This window comes from Scatophagus argus, chromosome 8 (assembly GCF_020382885.2).
Source record: "Scatophagus argus isolate fScaArg1 chromosome 8, fScaArg1.pri, whole genome shotgun sequence".
Taxonomy (NCBI): domain Eukaryota; kingdom Metazoa; phylum Chordata; class Actinopteri; family Scatophagidae; genus Scatophagus; species Scatophagus argus.
In genome coordinates this window covers 13,307,327-13,315,001 of record NC_058500.1, presented here as the reverse complement: position 1 = coordinate 13,315,001, position 7,675 = coordinate 13,307,327, and the positions used below count along the sequence as shown (strand labels likewise).

Here is a 7,675-nt window from a genome sequence, read left to right as displayed (position 1 = left end):
ATTATTGATGAACGAATGAGTTCAGTGTTCTTGATGACCGCGGGTTATGTAATGTCCACATGAAGAAGCAGAGACCTAGAGTCAGCCATTGAAGGAGGATAGTAATTTAGTTTATTATTACCTGGACTTCATTATCACTCATAATCATCAAAGGATATTTCTACATTGTTATCCTTTAAGTATAAAATATTTCTGAGAAAACTACACTTGCTACATTTATCTGACAGCTGTAGTTACTAGTTACTTTTCAGATCTCAATTTCACTTATAAAATATCATATAAAACGTGATCAGTTTACTGTTGCAGTGATACAACTGGTGAAGTATTGTTTGTTTGTTGACTGGTTGTTTTGTAACTGTTACTGTGACTGTCATTGCATTTATGGGCGCAGCCGTTGATTGTGTCATATCATAAGCAATATGAGGCATTTTTATAAATTAAACTACTATATAATATATTAAGTTGTTAAAAAATAATAACAAAATAAAATACAAATAATGGATTACTTTTACTTTAACCTTATGCAAATTTTGCTAATGAGAACGTAGTAAGATAAATAATATATAAATAAATATAAATGATAAGAGTTTAAATTCAGGACTAGTATATTCATACTCTGGTATTACTACTTGATGCAAAGACCTCAATTCTTCTTCCACCAGTGCAGGTTTATTAACAGTATCTAGATTAATACAATCGTTTATCTGTCTGATCCTTAACATAAAACACTAACCGTAAAACAGTCTTGGAATATGCTTTACAGACTCGGTAATAGAAAAACGCTCATACTGTAGGTTTAACGTCTACTGGCCCGCATTCGAAGCTTACGAGGGGCATGTGAATGCGGCATCGAAGTCACGTAACAAACACTTGATATAAACACGTATCACCACTGCCCTCCCGTGGCGGAGTAAGCTAACTGTCGATCCTGTTCGTCCTTAGGAGGATGATGAGCCTTGTGGCAAGTGAGAACGGGCGAGCGGAGCGCGCACAGCACACACGAGAACCTGCTGAAGGCCGTCGGGGTCGTGCGTTGTAAATTATGTACATAAGTTCCTGATATTATTCGGATACACATGAATGGCCAGTCGCACAGCTTGGAGCCGTCAGACCGAGCAGCGAGTGGGAAAATCTCTAAACCAACGGCAAACATCGTCTGAACTGGAACACGTACACCAAGTGCTCCCTGCCTGTCTCTTACACAGACCGCGGCTCGACGACTCCGGTGGGGGATTTTCAAGCCGATAACGCCAACCGCGGCAGGCGTACAAGATATATGCAGAAAGAAAAAACAAACGGAACCGCGAATTTTTGTAAAAAGCTTTTTGTAAATGTATTTTTTCCAGTGGGTGTAAAATAATTTTGTAGGCACAAAGCCCGGTGTAAATCTCGTGTACTAACGTTTGTAAAAAAAAGCTAAAGGAATATTTAAAAAATCCAGTTATCTCAGTGAGTTAGCTAGCTATTAGCGCTGAGCAGCTCGTTTTTTAAAAAATAAATACATCGCTGGACCGACGAGCTACGATGCTACGTTTGGGTGAGTGTTGTTTGTTGTTCTTTACAGATATACTCTAAATAGTATAATAGTAATTCCAAGACTGTGGTCCTCAGTGAGACATTTTTATAAATTTGTTCGGTCTGTCATCACTACTTGATTGCTTCCTACTTAGACATTTATCATCTCTTATGGCTGTTTAATATTTTGAAATACATTACGCCGTGTTCAAACAGTTGAGTGCAGACCTGCAGGGAGACTAGCTGTCACCCCCCCTTGAACCCAACTGTTTACCCCATCATTTGAGTGATCGCCTTGTGCTGTGGGCATTAAAGGCCAGGAGGTTTGTTTCTTTTGGTGTCAGTCACTGTGCTCTCACTCTGCGTGGTGACTGTACTTTGTGTCTTTTACCGTTTGCACGGCGTTTCTAAAGTCAGCTGGCCTACCAGCCGGCCAATAGCCGTGCTTCATGCTGCTTGCACATCCAGGCATCATTGTGTCATACATATATGCTGTAGCCTATAAATAACATACATTTATTGCGTTTTGCTTCAGAGGAAGTGAGTACTGCACAACCACTCACATCATAGGTTCCTTGCTCAATGCATGTTCTGTATGTTACAAAACAATGACAGCTACACCCATATACATTCTTATCCATGAATTTTAACAACAAGCATCCCCTCATAAACTAATGCATCCATATTTTATAGCTGTATATTGAAACAGTGCCTCTGACAGTGAGTGACAGTGGTGTGCTCAAAACTCGATTCCTCCTCTCTGAACAAAAAAGGCTGACAGCTGCTAAACTACTTTGCTTGTAGCCCATCATCCATAAAAGTTCAGAGACCAAGCGGCTCAGTTGCTGATATGAGCTCCAGAAGTAGTAAGCCTCTTTAGTAACATGTAATCTCGATTCATTATTGGCTGATTGAGGAGCCCTTTTCTCACCTGCACTAGAGGAATCCTTTGGTGTATGATGGTTTCTGCTCACTGAGGGAATGAAAAAGAACAAAAAGGGGGGTTAGATAACACATATTCTCACTGTCTGTCTGTCTCTCTTTCTCTCTCTCAGTGAACAGTACTGTGTGTGTGCTACCTACACTCCACTCTCCCATGCTTGACCTGGATTGGACAAAAGTCCTTGTTGTGTTTTCAGCCTTGAGTTTCCCTAATGGGAAGAGAACAGCCATTGTGTGTTTGATTCTAATGGCCAGCATTTGGTAATTTTCATCAGATTTCAAAACACCGCCTAGCGCCTAGTCCTAAGACGCACAGGGAAGCAACATGTGCTGAACCAACTGGTGCAATGATTGGATTGAGTGTGAGGAGTAGTCGGAGTTGTTTTAATTAACATTATCTATTCTTGTTCAATTGCACATACGGTGCTCTCACATTACTGTGCTGCATTGAGATGAATGATGATATTTTTCCAGGGTAATTTTTAAGCTCTGCTTATTAATACGTCAGCTTGTGGGTTCAGTTTCTCTTCCCTAGCTGTGTTTTGCATAGTGCATGCCCTGAACATTGTCATTAGTCGTAACTGAGCCACACAATCACAGTTTGAGCCTGACTTCCTCCTGTTTTTCAATGCGACAGCAGCACAAAGTCAGCTCTTAAGAAGTTTACACCTGCCACTTTACAGTGATTTATCCTGGTGTAACTTTATGACGGCAGTTTTGCCTGTTTGACGGGGCCTTACTGAACAAACACAGGCTGTGTTTTTACCTGCTGTTGTGGTCAACAGCTGAGCTGCAGAGTTCAGATGTATCTTCAGATCAGTTGTTGTTTGAAATGGAGCCCACTTGAATTTTGGCCAGCAGCTCTCAGAACCATCTCTGCCTTGTCTCTCCAAATCACTCAGCCTCCGTCTCCCCTCTTAAATCTGTGTGACTAATGCAAAATTGGAAAAACGACTGGCTCGATTTGAGTATTGCATTAATCATGCAGGGAAAAATTGTTGTTACAGGCAGGTATTGGTTTGAATTTGATCTACAGGACTGAGGGGTATTCTATAACTAAATTGAACACAATTCTCTTCATATTTCTCTCAGTTCCCAGTCCTCAGTACCTGCTGAATCTTTCTACTCATCCCTGTCTCCCTGCCTGTTAGAACAAAGCTCACTCAGGTTAGTAAGCGGCAGACGACTGTAAGACATGTATAGTTGCTGATAATGCACTTGTTTTCTCATAAACGTATACGTGAATTAAACTTAACACCTCACAACTCACACCAGTTAGAACTTTCAATGCAAAAGAGAACCCTGTTGATTTTAAATAAACAAAGAAAAAATCTTGAAACGTTTTTCTCCAAGCCATGGTCCAAATCTCAGTTCAGTTGACAAAGAAGTAGCAAATCCTTACAAGAGGCTGTAATTAGGGAACATTTGTCAATAAAAAGCCTGAATCATCAGTTGATTGACACACAGTTGGTGATTATTTGATTCATCAGTTCCACTTAAAACAGTTTTTTGGGAGGGGGGTGTACTTAAAGTGCAGCAGAGGCAGCATATTAACAGGTTTAGAGCAAAACAGTCCTGCACCTTGTTCTCCCTTGGTCTTCTGCAGCCAGTCTCACTGTGACACTGGGCATACCAACGGAAACTATTTCTATGTTAATGTAAACACCTCATGTGTTAAAAGTATTCATCCTCTCCTCTCCTCTCCTCTCTCCTCTCCTCTTTCCTCTCCTCTCTCCTCTCCATGCACAACTGTAGCTGCTTTTGTTCAGACAAAAAATTTAGCTATAGTCACTGCTTTCATTCACACAAACATTGGCACATATTTTATCAGGCAAAATCCCCCCCCCCCTGCCCCAGCCCCCTTTTTGTCTGTGCCACCCCTCCCTCTCTTTATCTCTCTCTTGTTCTCTTTCACACACACATTTTTCCCACCCCTTCTACTGGCCGGCCCCCCTCGCTCCATCTCTCCTTCCCTCTCTCTCACTGTTTGAAACTCTGCTGTCCGCCTGCTCCCACCAACTACAATCCCTTCCTGTCCCCCTCGCCACTTTTTATTCACTCTTTTCATCTGCACGTCCCCCTCAATTGCAAAAACGGTGCTGTCAGTGCGCACACACACATCGAGTCCCCTGGCTCTCTCCCTTTGTCTGCCTGCCTAATTTTCCAGCAGCAGTTTGGTTCCAGGGGATTAATGTGTGCATCCCAACAGTCATTGTTGAATCCCTATGAAGTAAGGTATGAAAAAATGTGCAGTGGTCAGATAGGGTTTCAATGTACTTGTTGTGTTTAAAGTTGTAGATTGTGCAGGAGATATGAAACTTGTGAGTGTGCACTTTTGCTAGAGCCTGTGCGATAGAGAAGTAAGGTGGGGCTTTTTTTCCCCCCTCCTTGTCTTAAAAACTTTGCACAGATTAAAAAAGAAGCTCTAGCGAAAACAGACATTGGCTTCAGTGGGTTTTGAGAATAGGATAGAAATCACATCTTTGGCAGTCATGGAGCAAAGGTGTCACAATGATTTTTTCTGCTCATTTCAGAAAAATGATTAGGCAGCTGCAGGTGTTCTCCCCATGCAAGAGCCTCACAGCAGGCTGGAGGGCAGGCAGACTGCAGCACGTCTGATGTTCGCTTCGCACGTACTCGAACACTGACAGAAAAATGACTAGACAACGATTCTGATATCTGAACTTGATGTTTGCGGGATACCGGAGTCGTTTCACTGCCGTAGAGCTGCCTCAGCTGCAACTTTGATTTTGTTATCTTCAACTATGGTTTATCACTTTTGCCCACATGGGCAGTTTCTTGGTCATTTGGCTGGTGTCAGGAAATTCCTTTCGGCATTCTTTCATTGAAAGGGGATGTGCAGTTTTGGTGTGAAAGAGGTTTTGGTTTTGATGTGTGTGTGTGTGTTTGTCTCTGTATAAAAGATAGAATGAGTGTTAGAGGGACAGAGAGAGAGAGAGAAAGAGAATGAAACAGAAAGTTTGTTCTGACCTGCTAGTGTGTGTCTTTTATCCCTATCTGTGTGTGTGTGTTTGGAAAGGGAGACTGGATGGGTGTGAGAGACAGTGATGAGGCTAAACGTGTTTGATGTACTGTGATAACTCTGTCCGGTATGTGGCTTTCATGGGAACTCCTTGCCCTGGGGACGTGGCGAATAAGCTCTAGTTTAAAGGGCAACTTCCCTCTCTTTATCGCCTGTTGTTCTACCCCCCTTTATGTTTCCCACATCCTGTTAGCCTGTACCTTTTTGTCTCACTGTACACTACAGCATTAAAGTTAAGTATACACTAACTCAGCTCAGTTTCCTTAAGTTATTTTCACATTGCTTTAAGTCTTTAGATGAGCCATTTGTTCTCTGTTTTTGTTTTCTTTCAATTTATTGTAACGCTGAAATGCGTAGTTGATAGAAAATTAAGACAGTTGTCATCGCTGGCTAATTGAGCAGCCAAAAAATAAGGTTAAAAATGAAAATAATCATTAGTCATGAAGTAGTTTCACTTTCCAGTCTGAGCTTATACAGTATAAGGCCTCAAAGCAGATCTACTTTGTGGAAGTATGGGATTCAGAGGGTTTTAAGTGAAGTGTCTTGATTTGTCAGGTATGTAGTTTGCTGGACTAGCCAAAGACTGACTCTCTGATTTGGTTATTTATAAATGGGTTCTCATTCCAGAAAATAGTTGTAACTTTCACCACTGGACTGATTAGTTTCAGTTGCATTATTTTTGTTATTATTTCGGAATTTTGTAATTTCCCAGTTATGGGACTAATAAAGGATTATCTTAAGGATTATCTTATTATGGTTTCTGGTGCAGATTGTGTTACGGGAGGCTACGAGCTTAATACTAATTACAGTTTGTCTCTTAGAGTGTCTGTCGATGTCTCAGGAATGTTGCTGAACTGGAATTCTTCCTTGCTCTTCAGGAGCCTCTTAGTAGTTGGTCTGATATCAGCCTATTGTGTGCTTAATGTGACTGACGGCTACTAGCATTGCCTGTCAGACCTCTCTGCTTTGAGGCTAGAGAGACAACAGGCTTGATGTGAGTGTTAATGACCACATTATAAAAGAGATAATAGCTGCTGTGAACTACAAGGCCAACCTCCCCCTCAGTGGTCCTGGTGGGCTTTGCTCATTAAAACTGAAGAAAAAGTCTGGACTTTCTGCTGTTATTTTGACAGAGCCTGTCTGTTAGTGCAGAACACATTTTAGGGGCCAAGATATATTGTACATGTGTGGTCCTTCATACCTTAGAGTGCCGTAACCCTAGACAGGGAGCAGGTGTAAAGTAATACGTGCCGAGTTGTAAACTAATATGCAAAGTGAGTTAGTACCCTGACCTGCACTGCGCTTTTTACTTTCATTTACTGCACCATTACGCTCCCAGGACAGCCACGTTCCTTTTGTCATTGAAATGCATTAGTACACTCCCTTCCTGTAAGTTCAGGTGCTTAATCACAAATGGTGACTTTGGGCTTTATTGCATCTGTAATTGGTAGCCCAGCCCTGCCTCTTAAATACTGGCTCCAGAGTAACTCCAGGCTGGCTTGTGTCTTAATGAAACAGCTGTGATGTAGCTACTGAAAAGTGTTTAGCTGGCAGAAGGCAGTGGAGATATAATATCCAGGGACAGATGGAGAATGATAGAGGAGAAGTGAAGATGTCTTGATAAAGATGTCCACCAGTGTACACACACTTGCACACACATACACTTGAACCCATGCAGTGAATGAGTTGCAGCATTGCAGGGATATTGCCATGTCAGAGGCAAGCAGCTGTGTTCAGTTTCACCTTCTGCTGCCAGTGGATAATTCTGAGGGCCACTTTAAACCCTACCTGAATGGTTGACTGGGTATACACTGGGTAATGTTGTTGGCTGATGCATGTGCTGGTGATAATCATAATCAAAGTTGTGTGTATTAATGAGCCCTTTGTTTCAAATGTGCGTTAGTCACTTTTGTGTAGTTCAACAGTCCCTCTGCGTATGAATTATTCACACTCGACCGGCCCATAGTTCATCATCCATATTTAATGTCTGAGATCGCATACTCTTAACCGCAGATTTCTGTTGACTAATGGAGCTGTTGAACACAACTTAAGTCACAAGACGCTGATAAACGAACGTGCATTTGATGATTGGTGAAGCTGTGTGTAATTCTTGACCACGTTAGCTGGGTATTTCTTGAGGACTCTGTGGCTTAAATGTCAAAGTTTAGCCCATGA

At 41.8% G+C, this 7,675-nt stretch overlaps 1 protein-coding gene across 10 annotated transcripts in view; it reads left to right on the top strand.

Annotated features, from left to right (window-relative positions):
• The first annotated feature begins 878 nt into the window (after positions 1–878).
• si:dkey-151g10.3 (serine/threonine-protein kinase WNK3) overlaps positions 879–7,675 on the top strand; it is a 35,200-nt gene continuing 28,403 nt past the window's right edge. For 5 of the 10 annotated variants that reach the window (XM_046396301.1, XM_046396306.1, XM_046396302.1 and 2 more), the window contains exon 1: positions 883–1,537. The gene's annotated coding sequence lies outside the window, so the exon portion shown is untranslated. Of the gene's footprint in view, positions 1,538–3,549; positions 3,625–7,675 lie in introns of all 10 variants that reach the window. The other 5 variants (XM_046396311.1, XM_046396310.1, XM_046396300.1 and 2 more) reach the window with 4 other exon arrangements.